Source organism: Acanthopagrus latus, chromosome 14, assembly GCF_904848185.1.
Source record: "Acanthopagrus latus isolate v.2019 chromosome 14, fAcaLat1.1, whole genome shotgun sequence".
In the NCBI taxonomy this organism is placed as follows: domain Eukaryota; kingdom Metazoa; phylum Chordata; class Actinopteri; order Spariformes; family Sparidae; genus Acanthopagrus; species Acanthopagrus latus.
In genome coordinates, this window is record NC_051052.1 from 1,768,440 (window position 1) to 1,784,187 (window position 15,748).

Consider the following 15,748-nt stretch of genomic DNA (forward strand, 5'->3'; position numbering starts at 1 on the left):
ATATGACTGTTGCACCCTAACAGACACACACGTACCTCACCTTTGTGGTTCATTAGCTCTGATTATGTTCAAGAAAAGAAGAGCATCAAAGAATTTCATGAAAATACAGTAATTAAATTGCTGCCCAACATAATGGACCAATAAAGGACCAAATTCAATTTCAAAACAATTATATTATACATCTACTGTATGTTACAGTATGTATTTATTAACGTCATCTATATAAGCCACGAGTCATCTTAACCAAATTTATTGAGGATATGTTTTTCTGTAAGAGATGTTTCTGTAGAGGACAAATCATAACGCTGCAAATTCTGCTTTTGGCTGACCCCTGGAGTCTGGAAGTAAAACTGCAAAGCTGGCAGTACCAGCAAGCTTTTGTTTGATTTAAAAATAGATTTATTTCAGTTGTCAAAGAGGAATTTTAGCCAGCAAACAAATAGGGAGAGTCTGATTTTTAGTAACAAAAGGCTTTTATGGAAACTGAATCACTTGCGTGAAAATGTTATTATTGCAAATATTAGTTTGTGGATTCAGTTTATAGTTGGATTACACACATACATATATATATGCAGATAAGAATGTAATGAAGCAGATGAAAGGAGACTGAATTTCAGGGTCACAGGGGGAATGTTAAAAGAGGAAACATGTTTTTACTCCAAAAGAACAGCTGGGTTAACGACAAAAGAAATGTTTGTCTGTGTAAAATGCAAATCATTTTTTATTGGTTTACCAAAATCTACACAATAATCTGTCTGATCATTACTATGCTGCCTTTATTTCTTACATAAGCCCCAAATTGTTATAAAACCCTGATATCATCTATTTGTATTAATATTCAGTCTGTGTACAAGTTTATTAGCAAGATGCTGGACATATTCTGTAAAAATGAAAAAAAAAAAACAATTCTTTAACCTTTCCTTATTTTCTGTTGTGTCACTGAACATCTCAATCTGAAACTGACTTTGATTCCATGAAATCATCACTTACGAATCAACTCAACCATTTCCATCTCGCTCTATGTCATGTTTATTTACAGCAGTAGCCTCTAGTTGTTTGATCGATGTTTTGCATTATTATTGTTAGCTAAGAAGAGTTAAATTGCTGGATTTGCTAAAGAGACAGGGGACATGTAATTGCTTTTCGTGGCTGAAAAGGAAGACAGCAGTGATAACACCACCTTCATGGAAACTAAAGAGGAACATTTGTCACATACAGCCATACTCATTACAACATAGTGAAACTTGCTCCTTGCATTAAGCCCACCCCTGAGGAGCAGACGGCCAGACATATAGTTAAGTAATGATAGTTCAAAGTGGGAATGATTTAGTACAACAAATCCAAATCAGCACACATTCAGCTTTTTGCACTTCCAGTGCACTTACCATTACAGGGAATACCATGACTTAGACATTGGCCTGTGTCCTCACTTTTGCCCGTCATCCTTGGGGGCAAACTTCCGTGGGCTCTGTGGTGTGCGGGGTCTGAGTTGCGCGGGGGGCTTGGCCCCCGTTCATAACTGCTTGCAGTTCTAGTTTTAACTTATTTTGCACCCTTTAAGTCATCATTTGCAGATCTTTGAGGATACAGCTGAGGTGCACTCTTTATCATGTCATGTTTCTTCCCTGCTTGTGTGTGTGTGTGTGTGTGTGTGTGTGTGTGTGTGTGTGTGTGTGTGTGTGTGTGTTTGAGTTTGTATGTCTATGTGTGTGTGTAGCTCTGCCCCACCCTCAGTCAAACAGACACATAGATCTGCATCTCTATACAGTACATCTGACTGAGAGCAGAAGAGAAATAGGTGGCAATGTAAGCTGATCAGTACGTTTTGATAGATTGTCGGCCCCCCACCCTACTGTCTGTTATTTGCAAAATTGCCTCACGTTGACACCCAAAAACATCCCAAACACAGAAAAATAGAAGGAAGATACAGGCAGACACAAAAAATCATACACAAAATTATCGTGGCCCATGAATTATAATTGACAGGGAATACTTTTGTATCAGTCTATACATTGGTTTTCCATGACTCACCCAAACAGCAGGACTCAATTCCAGCTGTAGGACAGCTCATCAGGACAGCAGCTTGGTCAGAGCTAAGTGGAAGCCTCATCATTTTTAAGCCAACTGAGGAGGAAATACAGACCAGAGCTGAAGTAGTTTTAGGACAGAGATACTGAACCGTCCATTGTGGACAGATGTTGAAAACAAAACTGACCTACCAACCTTTAACATCAGTAATGTGTCTGTTGAGTAAACACTAGAGAAAATTCAATTATTCAATTGTAGAATGTAGAATCACAAAAAAATAAATCTTGGTGTGTTTACTGATGCTGTTTGGCTGTTGTTCGCCAATAGTGGAAAAATTCCTTCACAGGCTCAAACAAATAATTATTTGACAATGTTTACCCTCACACGGCTGACTGTGATGCGAATCAAGATTTTCAAACAACTGTATAAAAAACCAACATGTTTACATGGCAATTACTGTCAGGAGCAGTCTGCCTAATGGAGTTAAATATCATGTCTAAACGCAGCTTCATGTTGTCAGCTTGCTCGGCCAATTGGCAAAAAGGCAAGTCATTTTGTTGTTGAAAGCATGACATAGTCACTAGCGAATGTATATGCATGCAATTGCCAGGCACAGTCAGCGGCACTGACTGAAATTACTTATTATGACACAGAGTGGTTTATTTCATCCTCCTATACGTCCCAGACATTTGTTTGTTTCAGGTAGGTGTGCTTGAGTGGTCAAGGCAATGGACTTAAATCATGTTGGGGTTTAACCGTACAGACTGCAATGCTGCCAACTAAGGAAGTGTCAACTCTTCTGTGTTCTCCCCTTCATTCATGTGCCAGATGGGATGTATGTTGGTGAGGTGAGGGTCTTCTAATGAACCAGGTTGACGTTAATGGTTTAAGAAAATCAGCAAAATGGAGAAGTGTATTGATGGCATTAAACAATCTGGCTATTGGATTTGCAGTCCGTTGAGAAAGGTAATATAATCGGCTGTGCTGTGAAGGGTTCATCAAATCTACCTGCACTGGAAAAGCTTTGCTGAAGGCTCTTGCATTATAGTGCCAAGGTCATTCCCAACCTTTTTTGCCTAGGCTGCTTGTGTACATGCCTGCTATTCCTTACTCATATCTCAACTCTGCCTTCGAACACTGTATGAGTCGTATCCCCATTGTACATGTCAGATCTCATTACACCATATATTCCAACTCGGGCATTGCACTCTCAAAATTAAGGGCTCCTGATGGCTCCCAGGATTAAGAAGAAGTCAGCTGGCTGCAGGGCTTTTTCCTATCGGGCTCCCCTCCTCTGGACTATCCTCCCAGCCGACATCAGACAATCTGGCTCTGTTGACGCCTTTAAATCTAAACTCAAAACTCACTTTTTTCATGTTAGCCTTTAATCAGCCCTTGATATCAATTGTAAGTTTCTTCAGTGGGTCGACGTCAGTCTCAATGAGCTCCTATAGTATTAGATTTTACATTGTACTGCTGACAAGAAACAATCTGTTTACTATGATCAGTACTGCATTTCTCTAACATTTGTTTTTGTTTTCTGTTCCCACAAGCTGCAAGCTGTGTCGCTCTCTACACTGCCTATAGCTTCCTCCTCCTCCTCCTCCTCCTCCTCCTCTTTCTCCTCCTTCTCTTTCTCCTCCTCCTCCCTTTAAACCAGGCTTCCTTCTGATGGACCACGGGCCCCTGCGGCCATCTACATTTTCTGGGCTCCTGCTTGAAATACTGACGGCTCTAGATTGTCACACCCTGGACTCTGCTGGATCATTGCGCTCATCTGTTTCCCTGTTAAAAAAAGTTAAATAAACAAATAGTGGAATAAAAAGCACTCATTTTATTCATTTTTGTTATTTGTTTCGTTTTCTTTTTCTCTGTAAGAACTGTATACTTTTGTTTAAGAAGAATATAAGAGTAATATCTAAAAGTGTAAATATGTATTAGTTCAAGTTTTCTTACCTGAGGAAATCCCATGAGAGAGCGGGATGAGAGGTCAGGGGAATGCGGAAGTGAGGAGGAGAGAGACAAGCGAGGAGCTGCAACAAAAGGCGCTGAAAGAGACGTTGGTTAAGAGTAGAGAGAGTACAGGGGACAATCGGCCAGAGAGTCTCGTTGTGACTGTTCATTGAACTTAACCTATTTGTCGAGTTGAAAGGAGGCGGACTCCGGGGATAAATGTTCCACAAGGATTACAGCTAAAGTTAACATAGCTCATGCTAGCTTGCCTGATGGCCTTCACGAAAGAGAGCTAAAGGCCCCCACACACCGCCCAGACGTCCAACTGCCTTATCCAACCGCTCTCTGACCGCTCCATTGCCTCTTGTTTGACCCATTCGGCAGAAAAGTTGCACTGAAACACACCGATTCGACGTGCTGCCTACTGCACAGTAGCGTGTACATTCTGCGCGAGATGCAATAAGCGGGTGGTGTACTATATCTTTATCTTTGAATGTTATAAGTAGTGTTGTTTCTAATTGTAGTTGACCTACGAGCGCTTAAGAGTGCTTAAGAATTACAAGGTCAAGGGTACACATTAGGAAGACAATTCATCTGGTTAAATGTCATTTATGTACTGCAGTGGTCAAAACACATTCTTACAAACAAAACCTAACTAGTGACACAAGCATTTTAAGTTAGACCGTCATAAGAAGCAGTATGTTACAGTGTGCTTACCTTATTGCATTAATTAGCTAACCAATGAAGAGGTTGTAAGAGAAACATAATGAACTTGGGGAGCACCTCAGTAAGATAGACTTGACATCTAGAGGGTGCTACATCTATATTTCTGTACATTTTGATGTCAGCAGGGTGGACAGGAAGTCGTGTGGTTCGGGCACCACTTGGTGATGCCTCATCCTTCTCAGTCGTCTCCTGGATCCACTCACTTCACTTATAATTTGTATCAGACATTCTTTTAAATGTCTTCTTTTAAACTTGTAAACTGTGATTTGTTGTTATTTTCTGTACATGTGACATCTATTGCATGTCTGTCCATCCTGGAAGAGGGATCCCTCCCCTGTGGTTCTTCCTGAGGTTTCTTCCATCGTTTTTTTTTTTACCCTGTTAAAAGGGTCTTTTTTCCAACATAGCAAGTTTTTCCACACTCAAATTGAGGGTCCATGGACAGAGGATGTCGTACCCTGTACAGATTGTAAACCCCATTGAGGCAATGTCATTGTGATTTTGGGCTATATAAATAACATTGATTTGATTTGATTTGATTTGATTTGATTTAAGAGTTAATGAGGAATGTCCAGCCCAGGTTGGCTTTTTTGGGTGACTGAATGAGTAAGAGAATGACACTGCATAAAATGTACAAATTAAAAGCTGTTTTTACCAGCTCTTCTGTGTCACTTTGATATGGCTTGATGAGCAATTACATTATTCCTGCCGAAAAGCACCTAAGTTTTGTCATGGTCTTTGGTGCTATTCAAGTACAAGGTGACAGGGGCAGATCAGCACTAAGTATTGAATCGTACCACTGAAAACTTTTAGGGAAAGCCTTTTTGGAGATTGCAAGAGCAAGAGAGGGCTAAACCAACATTCCCTGACTGGGAGTCAAACCGGGGCCATTGCAGTGAGAGCACTGAATCTCAACCATTAGACCATCTGGGAACCCAGTGTTCTGCCTTTGAGCAGTGTAGAGTTAATGAGGAATGACCAGCCTGAGGGTTGGCTTTTTTGAGATACTGAGTGAGTGAGTAGGAGAGTGGCATTGCATAAAAAGTACAAATTAATAGGCATTTTTACCAGCTCTTCTCTGTCACAGGCACTTGATGTTCGTTGATGGGCAATTACATTGTCCTGCCGAAAAGCAACAAAGTCTTGTCATGGTCTTTGGAGTCATTCATGTACACGGTGACGGGGCAGATCAGCACTAGGTATTGAATCGTACCATTGAAAACTGATAGAGAAACCCTTTTTGGAGATTGAAAGCACAAGCCTGGGCTAAAACAACACTCACTGGCTGGGAATTGAACCCGGGCAGCGATGGTAAAAACGCAAAATCCTGACCAGTATCCAATCAGATACGACCCCTTGTCCCAAATGCAGAGACCGGAGGATGTGGTCAAGGTGCAAAAGGAATTCATTGCAGTACAGAGAGTATGTGGGAGGGGATCAGTGGACAACCTCCGCTGGGAAGAAGTATTCAGTATTATATCACCCATACAAACCCATTGTTAATACCAAGCTATTACATGGTTATTATTTTAGGAAATAATTAGTTCTTATTATCAACCATCATCCCACTATATCAGTGTTATTACACTGCTTTACATGCCACAACATTGCATTGGTGGTTTTTCTTCCTTTGTTTGAGGAAATTAAACAAAAAATATATTGTCATAACAACAATAAGCAGGGAAACAATACTGGACATACAATATTGCATAATTTTCCTAATTTTACCGTAGAATACTACGGAGCAACATTGTTTAAGACTTACTGTACATTAAGGACATGTTTGCCCTTCTTTTGATTGAAAGCACGGCCAGTTATTTACTACACACTTGGTCATGATCTCGGCCCTGTGGTTTTCACAGCGAATACATTTCTACTTGATCACCCAATAATGTAGAAGACCACACAGATCAAGCACAGAAAGAATGTTCTATTTGTTTGGGTAGCCTAAGTAAAACCCCTTCCTTGCTTTGTTCCTTCCTTCCTTTCTTCATTCCATCACACAGACAGTCGGACAGACAGATGAACAGATGGGTTAGTGTTAGCCACCTTGCCAGCTTGCCTGTTGTTACTGTGACATGCAGCAGAGAAACCTTTCTAAATGGCCATAGTTTAAAAGAATATTAATGTGGCCATTTAGAAGATGAGATTAAATTACACATCTTTCCCTCTGTAAAGAATCCATTCTAGCTTTGGTTTAACTGTGTAGATATTGACATTAAAGAGTGGTATATCTTAAGATGCACAATCCTTTTCATCGATTTTATTTGGAAGTTTATTTTATTAACTCTGCCAGAGTCTGTTTGTTTGTCTGTTTGGTCAGCAGGATAACAAAATAATTACTGAACAGATTTCCATGAAACTTGGCAGGAGGGTGGCTCTCTGGGAGAATGGACCCCATTAACTTTTGGTGCAGATCCACTACTTTCTTTAACACTGTGAGAGGTGGTGATCTACCAGAGTGGCCTTGACTAAACAAACGAGGTGGAATATGTCTCTACTCATCAGCTTACTGAGCTTAGAGGATATAACCTGAAACTAGAGAAGTTTTGATAGGAACTGGCTGTGCACACAGTTGTGTTATGTTGTTCATCCTCGATCAAGTTTATATAAACAACAAACAAACTTTAACTAAGCCTTTTCTGAAGACCACAAGGTTTACACCTGTTTGTCATTATAATGGTGATGTTGTCATTTTGTCTTAGTCATGGATATAAGATTATTCAGTTGTTAAAGCAACATTTCTGTGCCAAGGTCTATATGAACTTTTACAGAGGAAGCACAGAGAGCATTCCGACTAGAAACATAATAAACTGGCATGGGACGTGTACAGGTCAGGACAGGAGAGCTCTGTAGCAGGCGATTAAAAAAAATCAAACAAGAAAAAACAAGAACAACCCATCTACTGCTCATCAGTGATAATAGTCAAGGAAGAAGTCACCTCGGAGCCCAAAGGACACTAAAATACAACACCCACCCAGCCACAGCCTGTTCACCCTGCTGCTGTCTGCAGAAGTATTTGCTGCCACCAGACTACAGAGCAGCTTCAATCCTCAGACTGTGAAACTCCTCAATTCATCCTCAGCACCCAAAAATGACAACTTCAGTTAATCATACAATCCTAGTTGTAAATGATGATTAGATATTAAGTTGTGAGTCTTGAGCAAGCCGTATGAGGACGGCAGCCTTCCCAGTTGACATGGCTCTATGACTTAAAAATAGTAATTGACAGGATGATTGTTTGTCACCTTGGTCATAAACCACCACACCTCACTTCCTACAGGATGGCTAAGGCAGTGAAGAGAGATGGAAATGCCATTAAATATAATTTGTTACAACATGTCATGAGATCCTGTTCCCATAGTCATTACTTCAGGCATTAGGTCTAAGGAATATTCCATTAATTATCTGAAGCCTTTGAATTAAATACTGTCAAGCACTAACTCCCAAAACAAGAGAGATTAAAGGTAAAATATCTTCATCAAGCCCCTGTTTCATTTTAATCAGACTGTCAGACAGGAAAGCATAGCTGGCATTAACATCATCACCTATGTTTCCATTTGCATCTCCAGATAAATGAGTGCTACCATATTGAATTCATGAGGCTGAGAGTTGCCTTCAAAGTTTTCCAATGGTGTCTTTTACAGAGAAGAATTATTCACCACCGTTAGTTGATGTACCATCATAGAAAGGTTGTCAGCCCCAGCCTCATCATATCCAACTGCTAAGCAGCCATTATCTTATGTGTAGACATGTTAACTTAGCGTGCCTGGTCTACTGCTGTTTTACATTATCGATCAAAGGCTACAGATTTTCAAATGTGCCATATATATCCCGCTGCAAAACAGATGGCTGCAGGGGTTTAACCGAGGTTTAAGATGAGACTAAACTTTTCTAGGAATGTTAGTTTTTTAACCATGAAATAGGCCATGATGTAAACTGAAAAAGACTAGGCAAAGCTTTGTTTTTTGCTATGTTGTAACGTATATATTTGTAATATGACTATAGTAGTCTATAGAGGCATAAAGTCAGGCAGTCAATAAAATAGGTTTTTAAAATTTTAAATAGCTTAGTCCTTGAGCATACAGTACACAAAAAATATTAGGCTGATGGGTCCAGTGGTATGCAAGATTAGCCCAGACAGACACACAAAGGCACACAAAGAAATGGACACACATGCATGATTAAGCCTGGTGGAGTTATTTGGTTATTTCGAAATGACCCACGCCTGGACACAAACGATCAAAAGTGATTACGATTCACCGCACAATACATGCAGGTCACATTTGTGTCTGACTTGCTCCTGATGTGCTCTGACGTCATGAACACATGGGCAACAATAAGCTCATTAGATTTAGGCAACGACAGTTTATAGAGCCTGGCACTGCCATTGTTAAACTGCTTTACGCAATTAACACTAAACATCTGGTAAATGAGATGTGAGGATTCATAAAATAGCATCTGTACATAGGTTTAACCATAGTGCCATGCTGCCCAGTGAATGTGTAAAAATAAATCGGGTAAGACAATGTTGGATTTTTCCTATTGTGCCCCCCATCCTCTGGATTAACTCCCAGCTAACATCAGACCATCAAGCTTTGTCTTCCTCTTTCATTCTTGGCGATGCCTCGTCCTGCTCAGTCATCTCCTGGATCCACACACTTTAGATTTATTATTATTTCTATCAGATATGTCATTTCAATTTGTAAACTGTGATTTTGGTGCTCTGTTCTGTACATGTGACATCTATTGCATGTCTGTCCATCCTGGGAGAGGTTTCTCTCCTCTGTGGCTCTTTGTCGTTCACTGTACAGATTGTAAAGCCCACTGAGACAAAGGGATTGTGTTTTGTGATTGATTTTTGAAAATCAATTTGGGTTTTAAACCTAATTATCAGAAATGAATATCAGGTTGATAGAGTAAACTGACACCACATCATGACTATGCTTCATGCATGTCTGTAATGTTTGGGGTTTTTTTTGATCTCCCTGGTAAAACAGCACTTCACATGTACTTCAGAGTCAACAGATCTTGACGCTTTTCCATGTCTCTTCTCATCACAAACATTTGAAGACTTGTAAACATGTGCCTGAAGACCATTGCTTGTAATGGCATTTCAGCACTCTGACACTTGCACTCTTTACAGAGAGATTTGCTCCTTGAGCAGATGTTACCTGAAAGTTGAATAAAAACGTCTGTATTTGGTCATATGGAAAGATGGACAGAAACAGTCTGGAACAATAACTGTGGTGGTAGGAAGGCTGCCCTTCTTACATACCTGAGAAAGAATACCTGGGTAGCACTAAACCTAAAGTAAATGAAGTGCTGCCACCAAGTGGGCAAAAATGTAGCACACGTTCACTCCACAGTGCAATGTTAAAATCAATAAAAACAAGACTTACGGTGCACAGCACTTGATGTTTCCAGCATTGACACTGACAGTCTGTTGACAGAAGAAGTTATGAAGCAGCTCTTTGTACTAAGGAAAGTGCAGCAGTAGTCAGGCTAATATTTGCACACTCATGCTTTGTTATCCCATCTCAAACTCCATCATATCACTGGAAACATAATCCTCCTAAGATGAGCACCGAACACGAGCCTGGTTTTTGTTCTGAGTAAAGCAGTGAAGCCTTGTAACTTCACCTCTAATACGCACCAGACACTAAAACTCATTATCTAGTGGTTAGTTAGGTTTTTCTGCTAGGAAACAGAGGACTTTATGAAAAAGTTCAGATCAATAATTTACAGTTGCTCAGACTCACTACCACCTACTACAACACACTGAGGCTGAGGCAGAGTCAAAAACACAGACTACGTTACATAATGTAATATGAAGCAATCTTCAGAAAATGAAAAATATTTATGAACATTACTCAAAAGGCCAATTTTTTGCCCTGATGTCTTGCTTCACACATAGAATCCTGCATTAGCTTTGAAATTATTATTTTCAGAAGTTAAAATATAAGTTTCTTCATAAATGTTGCCTGTTAGTTGAGTTCAGTCTTTGAGTTAGACACCAGTGTATGTGTGATCTCTCTGTACTGTCAAGTTTCCATCTTTATCAATACATTGAACTCCTTGGTTGTGAGGTGTTCCTCAAGCGGTCACATTTCATGGGCAGGAGATGTTATGATATATAACATGATATACTGCAATAGTGATATATAGTGGGGTCCAAAAGTTTGAGGAAAAGTAAAGATGTCAGAAGTCAAATTGTTATTTCCAAAAAGGGTTTTTTTTCTTAAACACCAAATCATGGTTTGCTCAAGGTTTCTAAGCGGACAGTGTAATGAACTCTAAAACTGTTCACAGAAACTTGATCAGAAGAAGGCATCTGGTAGTGGTCACGGAGGATGAGTAGCAGTTTCTAAGCCACTTCTCAGGAGGTGGAACAAGGCAAAACACCTGAGGTCATAAAACCAGAATTTCACAGTGGACAGCTGGAAAAAAGTCCTGTTTTATGTCAGTAACAGAAGGGTGTATGTGAAGAGACGACCAGGACAGAGAATGATACCACAGCGTTTCAAACCCACAGTCAAGTCTGGGGCTGTTTTTCCTCCTCTGGATCTGGACACCTGCACAGAACTGACGGTATCCTGACTGTGGAGAAGCACTACTCCATTCTTCAGGGACATGCTCCAACCTCTGGTTTGATCTTTGTTGAGAAGGATTCACACTGCAGCAGGATAATGAGCCCAAACACACCTCAAAGCTTTGAAACTACTGAAGACTAAAGAAGACCAAGGGACTTTCCTCCACAGTCATCTGACCTCAACGTCATTTAACATTTATGGGGGCACTTGAAGACTAAGAAAGCCAAAAACTGTGTGATGTCACAAGAAGCTTTGTGGAACACTGTCAAATCATGCTGGGATAACATTGTTCTGAAGTATTTACAGACATTTGGAGCGTCACAAAAGTGTAGCGTAAACTCTGCCAGTGGGAAGGCTACCTTGTAACATAGGTCCCTTTACATTTTCATAGTTTATCAGTCTATGGGTGGGAGTAATGACTAACAAATACTCCTTTTTCTACTTTTATGAAGTGTACTGGGAAAAAAATTCCAAGATGCGGACCTCAGTGATCTCACTGCTGGGTTTGGCCATGCATGTATGGTCGTCAGCAGCCCTTTTCACACAGAAAAGCCACATTATCTCCACAGCGGAGTTTCACCAATTTTCTACCTTTGTTCATTCACACAGAACCAAGCAGCTCCGGTGTAAAGCCACACCACTGCGTCAGTTCTTACAGCACTCTGGCACTGCGACTCCAAAAGAAGTGGCAGGGTACCATAGGTGTAGAATTGCATATGGACCGTAGGTACGTGTGAACTTCAATAAGGACATGTTGGTTAATTTAATTTTACGTGTTAGAGGGAGAGAGATGTAGATCGGTAAGGCACCTTACATCACAAGATCTGTGTTAGAAAACAGTTCTCTATCGTGCTTGACCTCGTTTGACCTGAGGAAAAGGGGTTCATCTTCTTTGAAGGTCTAAAAGAAGGTCTCTGGTGATCTGCTTATAGCTAGAAAAACAACATCCTCCCACTTTGCGGAGAGGAGAAGATCTGCCTGGTCAAGAGGTTGGGGGGGGACTGGATCATGATGCTGGAGGAAGGGGCCAATTTGGGTCAAAGATAATCATGGCAGAACAGGACCACTTTAAGATGCAGAGACCTACATATTTCCAACATATTTATTATCTAGATGCAAATAATCTTTGGGGCTGTTTTTAAAATCTTGCAGCTCTGGGTCCTGGAGCATGGAAAACTGCAAATAGCTACCTTAAGTATCGTAACCCAAGTGGAAGTCCTATTTTGTAGTTAAGTGCTCGCACAAATGAAGTCCCTAGGAGGAGACATTATATTTGTGCAGGAAACACGTCTGTCTAAAATGGAACATGAGAAATTAGCCAAATTGTTTTAAGCACAAGTCTTTTATTCATCATATCACACATCTAGAAGAGGTGTTATGATTGTTATAACAGATGTGTTTTTTGTGGTGGGGAAGATAGATGGAGAATATATTACATTATTAAACATATACAACCCTCCTGAAGAAAGGACAAGTTCAATTGAGAAGATTATTGAAATTTGCAGTGCAAAGTAAACAATTGCAGCGCAAAAGTAAAGGGATAATTGTGTTAGGGGGAGACTTTAACTTACTCATGAATGAAAAGATGGACTCACAAAGCAGCAGAAAACATAAGGTCCAAAAAGATGCTCATTTGATGAGAAAGTTCTCCAAGGACATGGGATTACTTGATGTATGGCAAACCTTAAATCCAACTCAAAGGGATTATACATATTATTCCTCCAGTTACAGGAAAATACTCAAGGCTTGACTATTTTTCTATGTTCTCTAAAGACCTACCAATAGTCAAAAACATTAAAATTGGCCATATATATCTTTCAGATGATGCACCCTTACAGATGACGGTAAAGATTAGCATGGAGAAAAGTGCAGGTATCTGGAGGTTTAATAACTCTTTTATTTTAGAAAAGGAATTTAAAACAAAGATAAGTGTGCTACAAGAATACATAAGGCACAATGACACAGAGGATGTAAATCCATTAATACTATGGGAAGGGGCAAAAGTTGTTTTATGGGGGGAAATAATAGCATATGTCTCATTTAGGAAGAAACAAAAACAAAAGGCAAGGACTTCACTTGAAAGGAAAATTGAGGAATTAGAAAAAAACACGCAATTAGTATTGGAGAAACTTAAAGAGGCCAAAGCAGCAATGAATGACTTTTTAAATATGGAGAAAGAAAAATCATTGTCCTTCTTAAGACAAAGGACATATGATGGAGGCCAGAGCAGCTAAGGTGTTAACTTATGAACTTAAAAAAACAGCAAAATAGATTATCAGTAATGCAACTTAATTACAAAAACACAAAGGCAGTAATTAGAGGTCGAAATGAGATAGGAAATCAATTTCAAAAATATTATCAAGAATTGTATGAAGCTGCCCAAAATGCTGTACATAAAAAGAATTTAATTAATTTTGTTCAAAAGTTGAATTTACCTAAAGTGACCGAAGAACAGAATATCACACTTACAAAACCGAGGAGGAAATTCATAATCATATTAAAAAACTTAAACTACATAAGTCACCTGGGAGTGATGGATATACAAATGAGTTTTTTAAAGAATTTCAGCTAGAACTTGTTCCACTTTTGTGTAAAACATATAATTGGGCAGTGGACAAGGAGACATGGGCAGTAACATGGATTTCTGCCATTGTAACAGTGTTGCATAAGCCAGGTAAAAATCTGGCAGATTGTTCATCCTACAGGCCAATTAGTCATTCAAATACAGATCATAAACTTCTATCCTCAATACTAACTACTAGATTAGCACAAATTATACCTCATCTCATAAATCCAGATCAAACTGGCTTTATTATTCAAAGACAGCTTGTTGATAATGTGAGATGAAAATGTGGCAATAGTTGCCTTAGACGCTGAAAAGGCCTTTCATAAGGTCTTTTGGCCTTATATATTCAAAACCTTAAAGGGATAGTTAGTGTTTTTTGAAGTGGGGTCATGTAAAGTACATATCTATGGCCGTCTGTTCCCTACTGTAATCACCAATCAGCACAGCCTCAGTTTGGAGAAGTAGAGAGCTGCTCCAGCCAGACGCTCAGCTTTGTACTGCAGTGAACAGGGTCCAGAGAAAAAGTGAAAAAAAAAACAACCAAAACAAAGCTCACCTTGAAAGATCTGCCTTTCTTTTGGCACAATATTTTTGCCAACTGTAGAACCTCCGTATCCCTACACATTAGCGCAACTGCGTAGGGATACGGAGGTTCTACGGTCTGTTCGGTTTCGCTTTTATGGAAAGTAAACCTCATGCCCAGCAACTGGGCCTCGCACTGCATTTCGCCGCTCGCAGATCGCCTGTTGCCCAGGTGCCCTAATAAAAAAGATAATTTTTAAAAAAGAAAAAAAAAAAAGAATTTCCCTAACTCAAATTTAAGTAGTTCCCAGTTAGTGTTATAGGATTTTTTTCATTTTAGCCTTGCTGTAAAAAAGAGTGATTGAATTAATGATTTTGGTCTTAATCGTTCAATGCTTCAACAGGGAATTGTTTAATTTCCAGTTGCGAGATCTATGGATTGTGTTAGATGCACTAAATTGGATGCTTATATGGATTGCTCTATGGTCAGTGAGGGGCATAGCAAAGATAAGATACTGTAATTTTCTCTTTATCAGTGTTATTGGATAGCAGCCAAAAATCAATGCGAGACCGGCTGGATCCTGATCTGTTGCTCCAAGCGAAGGATCTTTCATCAGGGAATTTTCCTCTCCATACATCCACAATGTTACAATTTTGTGTTTTAAGGTTTGTGCTGAGGAAGGAGTTTATGATATAAATGTGATTGACTCTAATTATAAGACACATGTAGTGTCCTAGGGAGTCACAGTCTGAGTGTAGGACATCACTAGTTAAAGTATTTTTAAGTGTGGTTATTCCAGCAGATCTCTCTGAGCACTGAGAGAACCCAATCTCATTACCCCATTGAGTTTTTCAAAAATTGACATCAGCAGATGTGGAATGACTTTCTTGAAAAAAAAAAAAAAAAAAAAACCTAAAATCCATATGAAGTTGTTTGGCAAATTAAAAAAAGGCTTTCCTTTTACAAATCTGTCTTAATTCCCTGGCATTTAAAGAAACAATAGATAAAGACAATGTTATTATTGAACACGAATGAGAAATAAACTAGAAAGTGATCAATAACCAGTTAGGTAAGAGTGTATCACTAGATAAGGGGACAGAGTGCTGCATTATATACTGAGATACGTAAAGGGGAAAGAAAATTGTCCGGGCCAGCTAGAAAACACAGCACTCTTAATCATGTGCCTCGGTCATTAAATGGCCTGAAAAAGCAAACCATATAATGCAAATGGCAGCGATTTTGCAAACCAAAGTAGCTTTGCAGAGTCTTAGTTATAGTACAATAGGAGCTATAACATTAGAATCTCAACTCTGAATGTAGCGCAAGTCAAACCAATAGGTGCCCTTCTGTTATTAGGCA